The sequence below is a fragment of the Saccopteryx bilineata genome, chromosome 5 (assembly GCF_036850765.1).
Source record: "Saccopteryx bilineata isolate mSacBil1 chromosome 5, mSacBil1_pri_phased_curated, whole genome shotgun sequence".
NCBI classification, from domain to species: Eukaryota; Metazoa; Chordata; class Mammalia; order Chiroptera; family Emballonuridae; genus Saccopteryx; species Saccopteryx bilineata.
Window position 1 is genome coordinate 134,193,957 of NC_089494.1, and position 16,604 is coordinate 134,210,560.

Sequence of the window (16,604 nt, forward strand, 5' to 3'; positions counted from 1 at the left end):
AGGCACACTCTCAGGCCCCGCCCATACCTGCTGAATCAAACTCTTGGGGAGGGCTCAGCAGCCTGTGTTTCAACAAGCACTCCTTTTCCTACCTACACAAGAGAAACCTTGTATGTAATGCCTCTCACTGAGCAAGGCACGCCATTGTGCATGCAGGAAGTCACCGTCTCTCTTAGAGTGTTACTATTGTCATATTGATTCCCATCTGTCCCTATTGATTTGGAAAACTAAACAAAAGATAGATGAATGATGATTGAATGAGTGAATCAATCTATATCAAGTAGGCTGTTGGTTCTTTGTTATTGAAATGCCGCAGAGGACATTTCTGACACCTGGTCATCTATCTGAGAGGTGGAAGAGTGATTTCAGACCTTTGTGTATGCACCAAGCTCTCTGCTTAAACAAGGGGACAATTCTGTCCTCCAGGTAATTACAGACCTTCCTCCCAACAGAGCCCTCACCCCATGGGATAGAAAAATAATCATCAGGCTGAAATTTTTAGAGAAGAGAAATACCAGATTCAGAAGCAATTCTCATGTGCAAAAGAAAGAACTGGTTTTAAAAATGCATTTCCGCCTGACCAGGTGGTGGCACAGTGGATAGAATGTTGGGTGGGGTTGCGGAGGACTGAGGTTCTAAACTGAGGTGTCAGCTTGAATGCGGGCTCATCTGGCTTGGGTGTGGGGTCACTAGCTTGAGTGTGGGATCATAGACATGACCCCATGGTCACTGGCTCGAGCAAGGGGGTCATTCACTCTGCTGTAGCCCCCCGGTTAAGGCACATATGAGAAAGTAATCACTGAACAACTAAGGAGCCGCAACGAAGAATTGATGCTTCTCATCTCTCTCCCTTCCTGTCTGTCTGTCCCTATCTGTCCCTCTCTCTGACTCTCTATCTCTGTCAAAAAAAAAAAAAAAGGTGTTTTCTTCTAGCAATCAAAGGCACTGTTTTGTAAGTTGGAGCTTATTGGGGAGTGAAAGGGTTCCAAACGTGGATCAGCACTTACACGACACAAAACAAAGCAGAGGTCACAGGGTCACCACGTAGGTCCACACAAATGTATTTCAACGGCAAACCTTCACCTGTATGTTGTAGTCCAAGTTCTTCATCCAAGACTAGATTGTGGGGCCCTCAGAAATAACGAAAGCCTCTGTCTCCAAATGGACATCTGTGCCTGAGTCCTGGGCGTGGAGGGGGGCTGCTTTCTCTGACACCAGAAGCCTCCATGGCTTCACCTGCCTCCTACCTGGTAGCCTTTTAATCACTTGTCCTCTCTCTGGGTACCCCCAGGCCTCTTCACCCCACATGCCCTTCTCTATCCTGAGGCTAAGGCCTGCTCATACTTTAAGTGTCAGTGTATATGTCATGCAGAGAGAAACGCCATGACCACCAGACTATTTCCACCCCTTTGCTTGGCATCCCCATGGTGTCTTGTCCCCTTTCCTAATGCAGAGTGTGTTGCACGATCTGTAATTTACTTCAGAATCCATCAGTGGTGTGACAGTGTGAAATTATTTGTGCTAGTTCATTGAAAGGTTACCAGCTAAGCAGGTATGATGATTGAACACATCAGAAATAATCCAATTAGAAGTGGGCAATGGACCTGAAGATACATTTCTCCAAAGAAAACATACAAATGGCCAACAAGTACATGAAAAGATGCTCTGCATCACTAATCATCAGGGAAATGCAAATCAAAACCATAGTGAGATATCTTAGAATGGCTATCATCAAGAAAAGAAAGAACAGTGTTGATCAGGATGTGGAAAAAAGGAACCCTTGTGCATGTTGGTGGGAGTGAAAATTGGTGCAGCCACTGTGGAAAACAGTATGGAGATTCCTCAAAAAATTATAAATGGGGCTACTAATGATCTAGCAATCCCACTCTGGGTATTTATCCAAAGAATATGAAATCAGTATCTCAAAGAGATATCTGTTTGTTGCAACATTATTCACAACCTACATGTCCATCAATGGGTGAATGAATGAAGATGTATGATATGTATCATACGGTATATATATATATATATAGATATAGATATAGATATATAGATATAGATATATATAGATATATATATATAGATGTCATACATCTTCATATATATAATGAAATATTCACCCACAAAAAAGAACACGATTTAAGACACCATGAATGAAACTGGAGGGCATTACACTAAGTGAAGTAAGTCAGATAGAGAAAGAAATACTGTGTGATCTTACTTATATATTGACCAAAAATGTCAAACTCACAGAATTAGAGACCAGAATGGTGATTGCCAGGGGCTGAGGGCAAAGGGGATGATGAGAAAAATGTTGGTTCAAAGGTACAAACTTTCAGTTACAACATGAATAAGTTATGAGGATCTAATGTACAGCATGGTGACTATAGTTCATAATCCTGTACTGTATGCTTGAAGTTTGCTAGGACAGTAATTCTTATAGGGTCTCTCCACACACTTAAAAGACAGCAGCAATGTGAGGTGATGGGTGTGTTAATTCACTTGATTACGATACACCATAATATATATGTATAATATATAAAATTGCTGTGTACGCCTCAAATATTCACAATTTTATTTGTCAGATGGTACCTCAGTAAAGCTGTGAAAAAAATAAAATAAATCCATGGGCCACAGGTGACCATTATGAGCACGTGTTATGTCCCTGATCAATTCTCCACTCCTGAAGTTAGCAGACAGACTCCGGAAACTGGGCTGTTGTGAACAATGGATTGTTGCCTAGCATGTTGAATGTTAACAATAAGCCATCTTGGTTCAATCAAATGAGGTCAAGGCAGGTGGATAGGAGAAATATTTGAGGAGCATTCCTCACGCCGTATAAAGAAGGCTAGTACCCTCGCATTTAGGGGCAGTTCTGTGTCTGGACCCCAACAGTCTTATTTCTGGTAGATTGTTTGAGAACATTTTATTGCCCGATACAACAGACTCTGTCCACAGAATGTGCTTTTTCTGAAGCACATGGCCATGTGAAGGGTACTTACTCGGACACCTGAACATCTTGTGTCAAGCTTTCCAGTCACTTTGAATTTCTTCCAGGCTGCTGTGGTCTCACACAAAGAACCCAAAGCTGGGCAAGACCTAACTGTGACTACTTGCCTTAAGTCTGGTTGTTCCTGGTCAATGGTCAGTGCTAAGAGGGCAGGGACAACTCATCAAACAAATCCTGAGAGCAAAATACATTTTGGAATAGGTGGCTGAAGTATTCAGCCTTACCAAACCAGGCACACGAAGACAGCCCAAAAATGGGCTGAAGAAGATATAAACAGTCTTGTAGAGAGTATGAAAATACATTGGCCAAGAAAAGATTGTATTTCCTCCTGTCCGGTGATGGAGCAGTGGATAGAGCATCCACCTGAGATGCTGACACCCCAAGTTCAAAACCCTGCGGCCATCAGCTTGAGTGCAGGCTTGGCAGCTTGAGTGTGGGATCATTAACGAGAGCCAGAGGTCCCTGGCTTGAGCCCAGACCTTGCTGGCTTTAAGCCCAAAGTCGCTGGCATGAGCAAGGGGTCACTGGCTTGGCTGGAGCCCCCCACCCCGGTCTAGGCATGTATGAGAAGCAATCAAAGAACAAGTAAAGCGATGAAACTATGAGTTGATGCTTCTCATTTCTCTCCCTTCCTCTCTCTCAAAACAAACAAACAAACAAACAAACAAAACAAATAAATAGATAAAAAAAAGTATGAGAACACATTAGCCAAGACAAGACAGTGTCTTATGTTATTTCACTTGAAAAGAAGGTTGGCTAGCAGAAACACAGCAAGAATTTTCATATACTGATGTATTTTTATTGAAATAATTTTTCCATTGAATTTGAACTTTGGTCCTTTTTTTCTGTACTGTAAAATGCTCTGCTTCCATCATGATTGGAGATCATGAACAAAGGTGGAGAGGGGAACAACTATTTCCAGGGGTTTTAAATTATTAAATTCCTTATTAAGTTGTCCCACACTTCAGTTCCTGTCATTTTCTCAGACTTCTATGTCAGCAGGGAACCACACACAGCATGTGTAAAATAAAAACAGGGGAGGACCCTCTAAGTACAGATGTGTGATGACCATCAGACTGACTGGGAGATGCCTGGTGTTTCTTCCTTTGGATACATGTCGTATTCCATTAGGGAAGAGCTGGGACCTCTCATCATAGCCAGAGCTCCCCAGGCTGATCACTGATGCCTGCAGGCCAGTGACGTGTCCTGCTCTGTGGCTTGCTTTCCTTCGGGAGGTGAAGGCTCCTCAGCGTTGCTATGGACTCTGCTCCCCCGCCACACGGGCTGCGTGTGGCTACTGAGCCCTTGCGTTGTGGTTGGTCTGAATTGTGATGTGTTCTCAGTACAGACACAGTGGGAGTTTTGAAGGCTTGGTATAAAAAAAAAAGTAAAAATTTTAGTTATATTTACACTAATTACATGTTAAAATAATCCTTTTGGGAACAACTAGATGTTGGGTGGTGAGCACACCCTGGAATACAGGAGTGAGGTATTATAGGACTGTGTACTTGAAACGTAGCGTTATGAACCAGTGTCAGCCCAATAGATATTTAAGAAAAATTCAGCCTTTTCTTTTTTGTCTTTTTAATGCAGATACTAGGAATATTTAAATCACACATGAGGTCTGCATTTCTATTGGGCACCATTGCTCTAAAAAAAAGGTTCTACAGTGTGTCCGTAAAGTCCTGGTGCACTTTTGACCGGTCACAGGAAAGCAACAAAAGATGATAGAAATGTGAAATCTGCACCAAATAAAAGGAAAACTCTCCCAGTTTCATAGCTATTCAGTGCAGTACGATGTGGGCTCACACACAGATTTTTTAGGGCTCCTTAGGTAGCTATCCTGTATAGCCTCTACAGACTCGTCACTGACTGATGGCCTACCAGAACGGGGTTTCTCCCCCAAACTGCCGGTTTCCTTCAACTGCTTATCCCACCGAGTAATGTTATTCCTATGTGGTGGTGCTTTGTTATAAATGCGCCGATATTCACATTGCACTTTGGTCACGGATTTGAATTTAGTGAGCCACAGAACACACTGAACTTTCCTCTGTACCATCCACATCTCGACTGGCATGGCCGTGGGCTGCTCTGCTGTATACACGGTGTTACGTCATCATCTGCACATGCGCACATGCTGCCACATCATCCTACAGAAACTGGGAGAGTTTTCCTTTTATTTGGTGCAGATTTCACATTTCTATCGTCTTTTGTTGCTTTCCTGTGACCGGTCAAAAGTGCACCATGACTTTACGGACACACTGTATTTGGAAAGTAGCTGAGCAGATGAGGCAGGGAACTGTCTGGGGCTCGGCACTCTGCTAGCTCTGGGCCCTGGCCACCCAGGTTTCTGCTGAGGCATGTCTTCTGGGCCAGTCACACTAGAGCCAGGTCTGAAGTCCCTCCCTTCTGCTCACCCCCCAACGTTTCAGGCGGCAGCCAGCTAACCTGTCACATGTATCCTCGTGAGCAAGTGGTAGATGCTGTTGGGTTAACAAGTTCTCCGTTTCAACCTGCCAGTCCTGCAATTTTGCGTGGTCTTTCTGGAGGGCTTCTCATTCATTCAGTAAGAACTGGCTGAGTACCAACCATGTGCCATACACACATGGCCATGGTCCCCAGGCCAGAGACCCACTCTCTTCTGACAGGGACAGCTTCAGTGCAGTGAGCAAGGTTCTGGAGTGTCAGAGTTGAGGTGTGTGCAAATAAATGGATTCAGAATCCGGAAACAATATGACTTGATGCTCAGAAAGGCCCAGGGAACCAGCACAGGAGAGCCCGGGTTTGAGACCGTTTTGAACAGTGAACAAATGACCTCTAAGGGGAGAAGTGAGGAAAGAACACGCTGTGGCAGGGGCAGCAGACACAGCGGCGTGGAGCCTGCAGGGGCAGCAGACACAGCGGCGTGGAGCCTGGGGTGTCTTGACCCATTGCTGATTGGGAATTTCAAACTCTCCAAAGCAGGATAGGACATTGGGCACTCCCCACCTATGGGCATATCTAATGGGATTCTTCCAGCTCTTGCTTCTAAGGACTAAACAGAAAGAAGTAACATTATTAATAACTGATAAAAGGGCTATTTCTGCCCACATATTAGAATGAGGGTGAGCCATTGTTGGACAAAAGTTTCAAGGACTTCTTAACTTTCATAGTAATTAAATCAGGAAACTTCTCTAGGAGAGAGTGATGACTAATTTCAGGTGAGGTACTTGAAGCCCCTGAGTTTGAATACTCTTTTATTTCTGATTAAAAGCGGGGGAAAGAAGACAGGAGAAGGATCCCGCTACTCACATGAGGCATTGTCAGCAGCAGTTTCCGGCCCAGGGGGATCAAAAGTGCTCTGAAGGTGCAGCGCTGTGGCTGTATGTGGGCCCCTTCTACTTTTTCCTCCAGGTCAAGAGTGGTCAGCAGCTGCAGTGCGTCGGTCAGTGGTGGGCACTCAGGCCCAGGGACGTGGGCTTCCTGGCAGGCCCTCAGCAGGTGCGGTCGGTGCCCTCCCTCTGGCTGGTGCTTCTTAGTTGGTAGAACCGGTGTTTCCTGGGGGACTCCAGGCCTGGGCTTGATCTGACCAAGCCTTTCTTTTCTTTTCTTTTCTTTTTTAAGATTTTACTTATTGATTTTGGAGAGAGAAGGAGGTAGGAGCAGGAAGCATCTACTCATAGTCGTATGTGTCTTGGCTGGGCAAGCTCAGGGTTTCAAACCAGCGACCTGAGCATTCTTTATCCACTGTGCCACCACAGGTCTGGCCTTGTCTTTCTTAGAAAAAAAAAAAAATCTTAGAAAAGAGTATAGTTTCTATTCTCCAACCTTCATTTGGAAAATTTTAATCTTAAAGAAGAGTTGAAAAAAATTGCATCATAAATACCAATATACAGGGGGTCCTCGGGTTACAACAGTCTCGACATATGATGTTTTGAGTTCACGATGCTCACTCCCATAAAAACTTTAAAAAATTGAGTCATGAGTGTTTCGTCTTACACCATTAGCATTTTCCTTATGGACTATGTGGGTGAACTAGTTTGGTTGCGCTCAGTGGGAGAATACACAGTAACGTGGTGTGTGAGTGAGGGAGTTGGAGTCCCCTAGCATGCTTACCTACGTCAGTTTGGACTGTTAAAAGTGCAGGTGTTCTGTTTGTGTTGCTTTGGTGACTTTTTGGCCCTTATCATGGCTCCTAAACTGTGTTAGGATAGATAAGTGATTTAGACTAGGGTGTGTTTTTACTTACACCAAATTTTGGGGTTCATTACTGTTGTAGGAGTGGAGCTATGTTGTGACTCAAGGGCCCGTACTCCTTCACCATTGCCAGCAATGTCGGCATCCTGCACACACCCTCACTCTCTTTCTCTCTCTCCTCTCTTTCTCGCAATCATTTTCTCTCTTCTCCCTCTTTCTCGCTCTCATTTGAAAATCAGAGACACCACAGCGCATTGCGCCTAAATATTACAGCCTGTATCTCCTAAGACTGAGAATGTTCTTCTATGTAATTAGAATAACAGATCACTCCTGTTATTAATGTTAGTGTGATCTAAAATGGACTCCACATTCTACGTTTCCTGACAGCCCAGGTAACACCCTTCAGAGCTGTTTCATCTGAGCCTCCACAGTGTATCAGGCTGAACAGGTTTCAGTCTTATTATGGGGCCATCCCTTGCCTTGTGTGTTGCTTTTCTTGGTGGTGGTTCATTTTTTTTGTGGTGGTCTCTCATGCCATTAGATGTCACGACATGACAGTGTTACGAAGACCCCAGGCCAGCAGTCTCACGGCATGTCTGCATTCTGGATTTGTCTGGTGAGCCCTAGTGGGGAGACCAGGTCAAACACTTTGGCGAGAACCCCACCTCCATGATGCACACCCTCCCACCGGATTCATCAGGGGATGCACAAATGTAGACTTTTATGAGCTATGTGCTTTAAATTGTCCAAATGGGGAATAACCCTGAATAGTTTCACCTGCATGGCCCAGATGTGGTTAACAAGACACCACTGAGTGGCCAGCATTGGTCCAGTTATATTTTTATTAGTAAAGTACAGAAACTAAAAGAACATGTTCTTTTGGGGATTGTTTCAAGGATGGAAAGGGGTTCAACTCTCTCTCTCCCTTCCTCTGTTCCCACGGGTTACTAGTTAGATGTGAGTGTTATGTCAGTCACCCCCTTGCTGCCTCACTAGCTCCCATTGATGAACTCTTCCACCTGGCACACAGTCCTGCCCCATCACTGCCCTGGGGAGCCATCTGCTTGCCTCGCACATGTGGAGTTGAACTTTGCTTCTCTCCTTTCATTCTGCTTAGTAAGCAGACCCTGACCAGCAACACCTGCATCTCATTCACTCTGCAACCTGAGCCAAAGAGTGAGGAAGTGAGCAGGCAGGGCTTCCAGAGGGGATGGGCGGGGTGGGGGGGACTCCCTGGGGGGGCGAGGCTCCTCTGTTCCTCTTCTTCTATCAGGGGAGGCAACTGGGGGAGTTCACACAGACTCTTGTCAAATCTCAGTAGATAATGATGCTTCTTGTTTCCTGAATGGCTGGTACATTCTTGCTAATGCCCAGCCATGGTCAGCCCATTAGCAGTTCCTGCTTCCTCGCTATATCCCTTTTGCTCAAAGAAAAAATTAAGTCTTTATCAGGGCCCTAATAAGGCAGACTTTGGAACAAAGGAGAATGCAAAAGCACACTATTCCCTCCCCAGTTCGGCACACTGAATGAACACTTCCATCCCACAAGCATTCATACGCTACGTATGCAGTAGACATTGCTTAAATGAACAGACCATTGGTTTGAGATCGGAGTCATCAACATGCACACCAAGTACCCCTGCTACACTCTCAGCATGCAGGCTCAGCATAGGCATGCAGACACATTTACCAGATGAGTCCGCACCATGGTGTCACAATCTCTGCTATTTCAGAAGGCTTTGCTGGAGTTTCTTATTGTAGGAGTTCACATCACCAGTCATGTTGCCCCAGTCGTTGTTTTTTTACAGACAAACATTTAGATTGCATTTTCCATCCTTTCTCAAGCTGGGCTTGAGCTTGCCTACTGATGGACAGCCTGGGGTAGTGACTCACCAGCCAGCAGCTCAGCATTAGGCCAGGGGGCTACAATCCCATGTATGACATGTATGTCACACTCAAGAGTTACTAAGTAACGTAATGCGTATTTCCTGAGCACATACTGGGCTCTGTGCTAAGTGTTCTACAGATACCTCATTTTTCTCCACCGTTTGAGGTAGTTAGCAGATCAAAAACTGAAAGTGAAGCACTGGCTGTCGATGGGTCAGCAGATAAGCAAGAGGTGGTATGTACATACATGCAGCAGAGTATCATGCAGCCTGGAAAGGGCGGAGTTCTGATGCATGCTACAGCACAGATGTGCCTTGGAGATACTATGTCAAGTGAAGTAAGCTGGCACAAAAGGACAAATGGTGTACGATTCCTTTTATATGAGGTTCCTAGAGTCATCAGATTCATAGAGACAGAAAGGAGCATGTTGGTGGCTGGAGGCTGGGGAGGTGAATGTGGTGTTGGTGTTGAAGGCTACAGATCTTAATTGGGGGAAGATGAAAAAGTTCCGGAGATGGATGGTGGTGATGGTTGTGCAGCACTGTGACTGTCCTTAGCCACCCAATGTACACTCAGAAACAGGAACAAATCATGGTATGTATATTTTGCCACAATTAAAAAGTAAAAATACTGCCATGAGAGAAATTGATATTATGAAGTGACTTTCTTATTTGATCAGTTTGAGAATGTCCTTTCTCTGATTCTCACTGTAGGTTTTTTAGTAGTAAGGATGGTTTCCTAAGAACTACCAATGTAATCTATTCCCCAATGTCCTAAAAAAAAGAAATCTCTTCTACTGGCCATTGTTTACTTGATTTGCCTCTAAAGCTATTGAGTAACTTCCCTGAGCCCCCTGAGTGTTCCTTTCCTGGGTTCATTCCCACTCCGTGTCTGGGAACTCTGAGGGGAAGGTTCTAGCCCACTGGCCTGGTGCCCATGCCCACTGGGCCTACAGGGAAGATGTGGGCTCCTTCCACTCCAGGTGCCCAGACCATCCTACCAGGAGTGAGTGATCACCACATGGGTTTTTAAAATATGGTCTCATGTGGGAGGCACTTTTTGGACATTTCCATTTTGGGAGGTGAGGGCAAATAAGACCAGAGAGGTAAAGGTTTGCCTAAGGCCATGGTTCTCCAGTGTGAGCAGGTGTCAGATTCCTTGGGCTGAGAACATTGTGCCCAACTCCACCCCTCCACCCCAAGGGCCCCTGAGTCAGTGGATCTGCAGTGGGGCCTGGGGATGGCATGTCTCACCAGCCCCCAAATGAAAACGGGGCTTGTGCAGCCAGCCAGGGGCCCCACTTTGAGAGGCATTGGCTGAAGACCACAGAGGTGTTAAGCAGCAGAACCAAAACCAGTGTTCCTTCTACTCCAAGTCCTGTCTCACTGATGCAAGTGTGTGCAGAGGAGGTAGTACCAATTCATAGAACTGGTTCCACAAACCATTCCTCACAACCATGTCACTATTGCACAGTCAGGCAACCATTGGACCCGCAAAAGCTCACCCCTTTCCCTCAAGCTTCTTGCACAGGAAACCACAGCGGCTGTTTGTTCATAATAAATGTATAATTTCCCAAGGTGAGTCATTCATTGTAGACAAGGCCCACCGGGGGTGAGGACGACAGAGACGCAGAGACCCGACTCTGGGGACCAGGTTCAGGGACACAGATCATTTTATTCAGGAAGTAAGCTAGCTTATATACACAGGTTCAGCCTATAGGGTGTTACAGCATGTTCCTCAAAGCCAATGGCTGAAAAGGTCAGGGAGCTGCGTGGTTGGTGCCGAGTCACTTCCTTACAGTGGGTGAGCTCCCTCCAGCCTAGGAGGGTTCTGGGAGCTGGAGTATTCTCACAGCATTGCATCAGCCACAGCTGCTAGGAATGCGCTCTACACTCTACCTACATTTCCCCCTTCTCTTTTAATTAGGGCCAGTTGGACTTGATGAACGATAGTTTGCTGTTGTTGTCTCTATGGGCAGGATAATGCCAGGGTGGGGAAAAGCAGCCCAGACATGGCGGTCCGCCCGCGTCTGGGAGTTAGCGGTTACTATAGCACACATAAGCAGGAACAGAGTACCAGGGCCTGGGGGCCCGTCAGGGGCCATTCTCTGGGCCTGCCCCGCCAAAGCCTCCACATCCCCCCAGGTGATGGGGTGTGCACGTTGGCCGCGAGCTCTTCTCCTGGAGCAGTGAGGACCTCCTCCAGGCAGCCGTTTATCAAGGGTGAGGTTCGCCATCTCCTGGGTTGGGGGGCTCATTGGAGGGGTCATCTTGGGACACTGGGCTTGGTCGGATATTCCATCCTGGGATCCAAATGGGCTGTGGGCTGTTTTCTGGGAAGATGCAAGCAAAACCTCTCCCATGCGTTAGAAGAGGGTATGTCCCCGCCACTGAGCTGTGGCTGGGTCTTCCAGTGTACCAATGACAATGGGGTCGGTTGGCTATGAAGGCCTCCCCAATGCTTGTAAGCAGGAGTTACGCTATCAGAATCAAAAGTTAAATAATTGAGAGTGAATACAGCACTGAGGAGCACTTATCTAGGTGAGGCCCAGGGCATATTCCCCCCTTCTTTTTGAATTTGAAGCTTATGTCTCTGTGTCCCTGTTCAACAACAGCTTGTCCTTGGGGGTTGTAAGAAATGCCAAGGCGGTGTGTGATTTGCCATTGGGAACAAAAGGCTTTAAATTGGCCGCTGGTATAACGGGGCCCATTGTCAGTTTTAATTTCCCAAGGTATGCCAAGGCAAAGCATGGCTTGTCAAAGGGCATGAATTGCATGTGTAGTTTTTTTTCCTGCTAGGGCCATAGCCGAGATGGCTCCAGAGAAGGTGTCTACTGCTACGTGCACGTGGCGACGTTTGCCAAATTGGGGGACATGAGTGATATCTATTTGCCACACAGTTTTAGACTGTAGGCCCCGAGGGTTGACACCTTGTGGCTGTAGTGGGCCTAATGGTAGTAAGGGCCTGCACTGTTTACATGTACAAACAAGGTGTTTTCAGGCTGCATGAGTGAGATGAGGAAAAAGAGATTTGAGAGAATGGGCAGACATATGAAACCAGGTGTGAAGTTGTCTGGCTTGCTCAATAGGAGAAAGAGTCAAGACTAGACAATCAGCTTGTGTGTTGCCTGCCATTATAGGGCCAGGTAAGCCAGAGTGGGAGTGGAGATGCTGAATATACCAAGGGTGTTGACACTCCTCTAACAGTTCTTTAAGCTGGCTGAGGGCCGTATCAAGTAATGTCTGCTTGGGTCGGAAGGTGGAATGGGCTAAACCAGTGGTCCCCAACCTTTTTTGGGCCATGGACTGGTTTAATGTCAGAAAATATTTTCACGGACCGGCCTTTAGGGTGGGACGGATAAATGTATCACGTGACTGAGACAAGCGTCAAGAGTGAGTCTTGGACGGATGTAACAGAGGGAATCTGGCCATTTTTTAAAAATAAAACATTGTTCAGACTTAAATATGATATAAATAAAATGGAAATAATGTGAGTTATTTATTCTTTCTCTGTGGACTTGTACCAAATGGCCAGAGATTGGGGACCACTGGGCTAAACGTTTGACTATTTGTACTGCATAAGCACTATCTGAAAAGATGTTAAGGGGGCCATGTTGCCAAAGGCGTAGAGCATAGTAGATGGCTAGCAGCTCACCTACTTGTACTGACCCCTCATAGCTATATTTGTGGAATTTAGTGCCTTCCGTTAGTGCTTTGAACACTATCCCGCAGAAAGACCGACTGGCATCTGTAAACGCAAGCATGCTGTGAGGAAGAGGGGTAGATGCTGGATATGAATGAGGGGTGGTTTGTAGGGGGACCCTTTGTAGTGTCTGTAAAAGTCGATTATTGGGGAAGTGATTGTCTACTTGTCCATAATAGTTAGCTAAGAGCATCTGTATTTCTAAATCATTGGCTAAGAGAAATTGAATATGGTCGAGAGGAATTGGCAGAATAAGTACATCAGGCTCTTGGACATATAAGGTGACACAAGTTCGCCATAGCTTCCGGCCAAGAATGCATATTGTGGTCTTGCTGGGGGTGATTTTAGACAGCTGACTATATGCTAAGTGTACCCAATAAAGGGGTTTGTTCTGAAATAGGAATCTGGTAGGAGTGCCTTTTGTGGCCAGGACAATAGCTGAGATTGGCCGATCAGGTTCTAATATAGCTGTCAACACAGAGCCAATAGCAGTGTTGATATTTTCTATAACCTGTTTTGCTGCTGTAGTTAGACGGTGGATGCTAGTAGGCTCTATGTCACCCTCAAGGAGGGAGAATAGGGCGTCTAATTTGGCAGTAGAAATAGATAGGTATCCATGTATCCAGTTTATTTGGCTGCGTAGCTCTTGTAATTCATGTAAAGAGTATTGCTGAGGGATAGCAAGCATAGAGGAAATAGGTGTAATTTCTTCCCCTATGCGGTACCCTAAGAAAGTAAAGGGCGGCAAGGTCTGTACTTTCTCTGGTGCTACAGAAAGCCCAATGGCATTCAGATTACTTAAAAGCTGCTGGTAACATTCTTCCAAGATCGTAGGATCAACATGAGCTATTAATAAGTCATCCATATAATGGTATATGAGGCATTGCTTCTGCAAAGGTTGCGTTGTGGTGCCTACATACTGCTGGCAGATGGTGGGGCTGTTTTTCATGCCTTGCAGTAGGACTGTCCACTGATACCGTTGAGCCGGAAGGGTATGATTAGTGGAGGGCACAGTAAAAGCAAAATAAGGCTCGTCCTCTGGGGGCAGGGGGATTGAGAAAAAACAGTCTTTGATGTCTATAATTTTGATATGGGCCACCCGCAGTACCACAGAGGGATGTGGTAAGCCTAGCTATAAAGTGCCCATTTTTGCCATATGCTTATTAATTGCGCTTAAATCATGGAGGAATCTCCATTTTCCGGATGCCTTCTTCTGTATTACAAAAACAGGCGAATTATGAGGACTGGTGGAGGGTTCCATATGTTTGGTTCTAACTGTTGCTGGCCTAGCTTGTGTAACTCTTAGTTTCAGCTTTGTTAATGGCCACTGCTTGACCTAGATTGGTTGGTCGGTATCCCATGTAATTTTGATGGGTTCTGGGGATTTTAGTTGAGCAGTGGCCTTTAGAATGGGGGGGGCTGGCTAGTAAGAGACACAGAATAAAGATAGCACGTCTTGTCCCCAAAGTGTATGTGGTAATTCAGTCATAAATTAAGGACTGAAAACTCAGTCGCCCCATCAGGATCAGTCCAATGAAGTGGCCGAACGGCTTGTTGGGCTGGTTGCACTCCACTAACTCCCTGTACGAGAGGTCTGGGCCGCGTGGCCCAGCCTTCCTTTTTATCCTCTTCCCTAATTACAGAAACATCAGCACCAGAGTCTATGAGCCCAAGAATGGGGTGGCCTTCTACTCGCAGGGTCAGAAAGGCCTTATTCTGGGTTAAGGGTGAGGTCCAATAGACTCCCGTGGGGAGTTGCTCTCTTACGGGCGGGGCTGAGAGCTGCCCCATTTCCTGTTTAAAGGCTCCAGGGGCTTTCCATCTGCGGTGGTGGTTGAATGAAAATCTCATTTCCAGCGAAACATTTTTTTGCAACAGGGGCACACAGAAGATGGTTTTTAGTCATTTTTCCTTTTCCTATTAGGGCACTGCCACGCAAAATGTCCTGTGCCCTTGCATTCAAAGCAGGCTCCTTGTGCTTGCTTGTTTCCCTGACAGGAGACACGTAACTGAGCTGCAAGAGCGGTAGCAAGGGCAGCTGCTGAGTTGCTGCCCACATCTCGGCAGGCAAGGACCCAGTCACCTAGGGGCGCAGCTCTGATAGGTCCTGTTGCCTGTCTACACTCTCCATTGCCGCCTTCCCACACTAACTCTTTAGTTAGAGCATCTGCCACATCGGCGTGCATTACTTTACGCTTTATGGCTTCTTGGACCCTTCCTAAGAAGTCTGAAAAAGGCTCATTGGGACCCTGAAGCAATTTGGAAAGCTTCAAGGACCTTCCATGAGCATTAGTTGGGTAAATGCTCTAGAAGCACATAGGTGTACTTGATCAAAATACTGAGGGGTCCTGTAGCCTGTACGGTGGGGGAGGCACATTGCCCTTCTCCTTTGAGGGCTTCAGGGGGGAGGTTAATACCAGCCCTTTGATTCCTTTCTCCTATTATCTCACAGTGCTCGTTGTACAAAGCTTTCCATTGAATTAAGTCTCCCATGGTGAGGATTGCTCAGGCCAACATTTTCCAATCATGAGGACAATTTAAATCAATACTGAGATTTTCAAGTAATTGCTAAACATAGGGAGAGTGAAGGCCATCGTCCTGGATGGCTTTTCTGAGAATAACGACTGTTTTTTGGTCATGAGGATACCAAGCTTGTGGCCGCGTAGCGGTAGGGTTAATGTTGACCGGAAAAAGGGGAGGGGGCTCTAATCCCAATACTGCACGAGAAACATCTCTTTGCTGACACAAAGGGGCATATAGGCTGGCCCATGGGTCTACAGCGAGGACCCAGGTTGGATTTATAGCTGGGGTAGAAAATGAAGTCTGAGGAACTTGGATGGGTCACTGAACCCTGGCAGGGACTGCGGAAGTGGCAACTTCCGCTTTTTCAGGTGGTGGAGCTGATGGCGCAGTTATTAATTCAGTTGGTTTTGTTTCTGCGCGCTCGGCCGCAAGTTTATCAAACTCAGAGGCCCAATTACCTTCCTCCTCTGCAGGTGGAGGCAAACATGGGGGTAGGGGCTCCTCTGAAAGAGGAGTAGCCTGTAGGACCTTAGGAACCAGCAGAGGGTCCTCAGCAGGAGCACTGGTCAGGCAGGCGTGTATTGCTAATAAGGCAGGAGTGAGGCCAAGAGGGAAGGTTTGTCTTTCATGTACTTCGGCCGAATGGACGCATTGGAGAGCTCGGGCCCAAGTGTCCAGGTCCCAGAGAGGTGTGTCCTCAATCCAGGGATTGGAACCAGAGAGGATCTCCCAGGAAGTACAAAGATCCTTTTCACTAACTTTAACTCTCCTACTCTGCAATAGGTCATGCAGGGCTCAAGCTTAAGGGGCTCGAGAGTGAGGGAGAAGGTTTCCCATTGCAGAGAGTCACTCACCCGTCCCTTGGATGCTGGTTGGGTCCCTGTTTGGGCGCCAGTTGTGGACAAGGCCCACCGGGGGTGAAGACGATGGAGACGCAGAGACCTGACTCCGGGGACCAGGTTCAGTGATGCAGATCTGCTTTATTCAGGAAGTAAGCTAGCTTATATACACAGATTCAGCCTATAGGGTGTTACAGCATGTCCTTCAAAGATCAGGGAGCTGCGTGGTTGGTGCTGAGTTACTTCCTTACAGCGGGCGAGCTCCCTCCTGGGTGTGCCTAGGAGGGTTTCAGGTGTTGGAGTGTTCTCACAGCATTGCATCAGCCACAGCTGCTAGGAATGTGCTCTGCGCTCCACCTACATTTCATCCTGTCTTTTCATCAATGGCTAAAGTGGACGTCCAGTCCCTGGGAGAAGTGACGAGCCACAAACTCCTGTGCACCCTTGCCTGCTCAGATGTTCTTCATG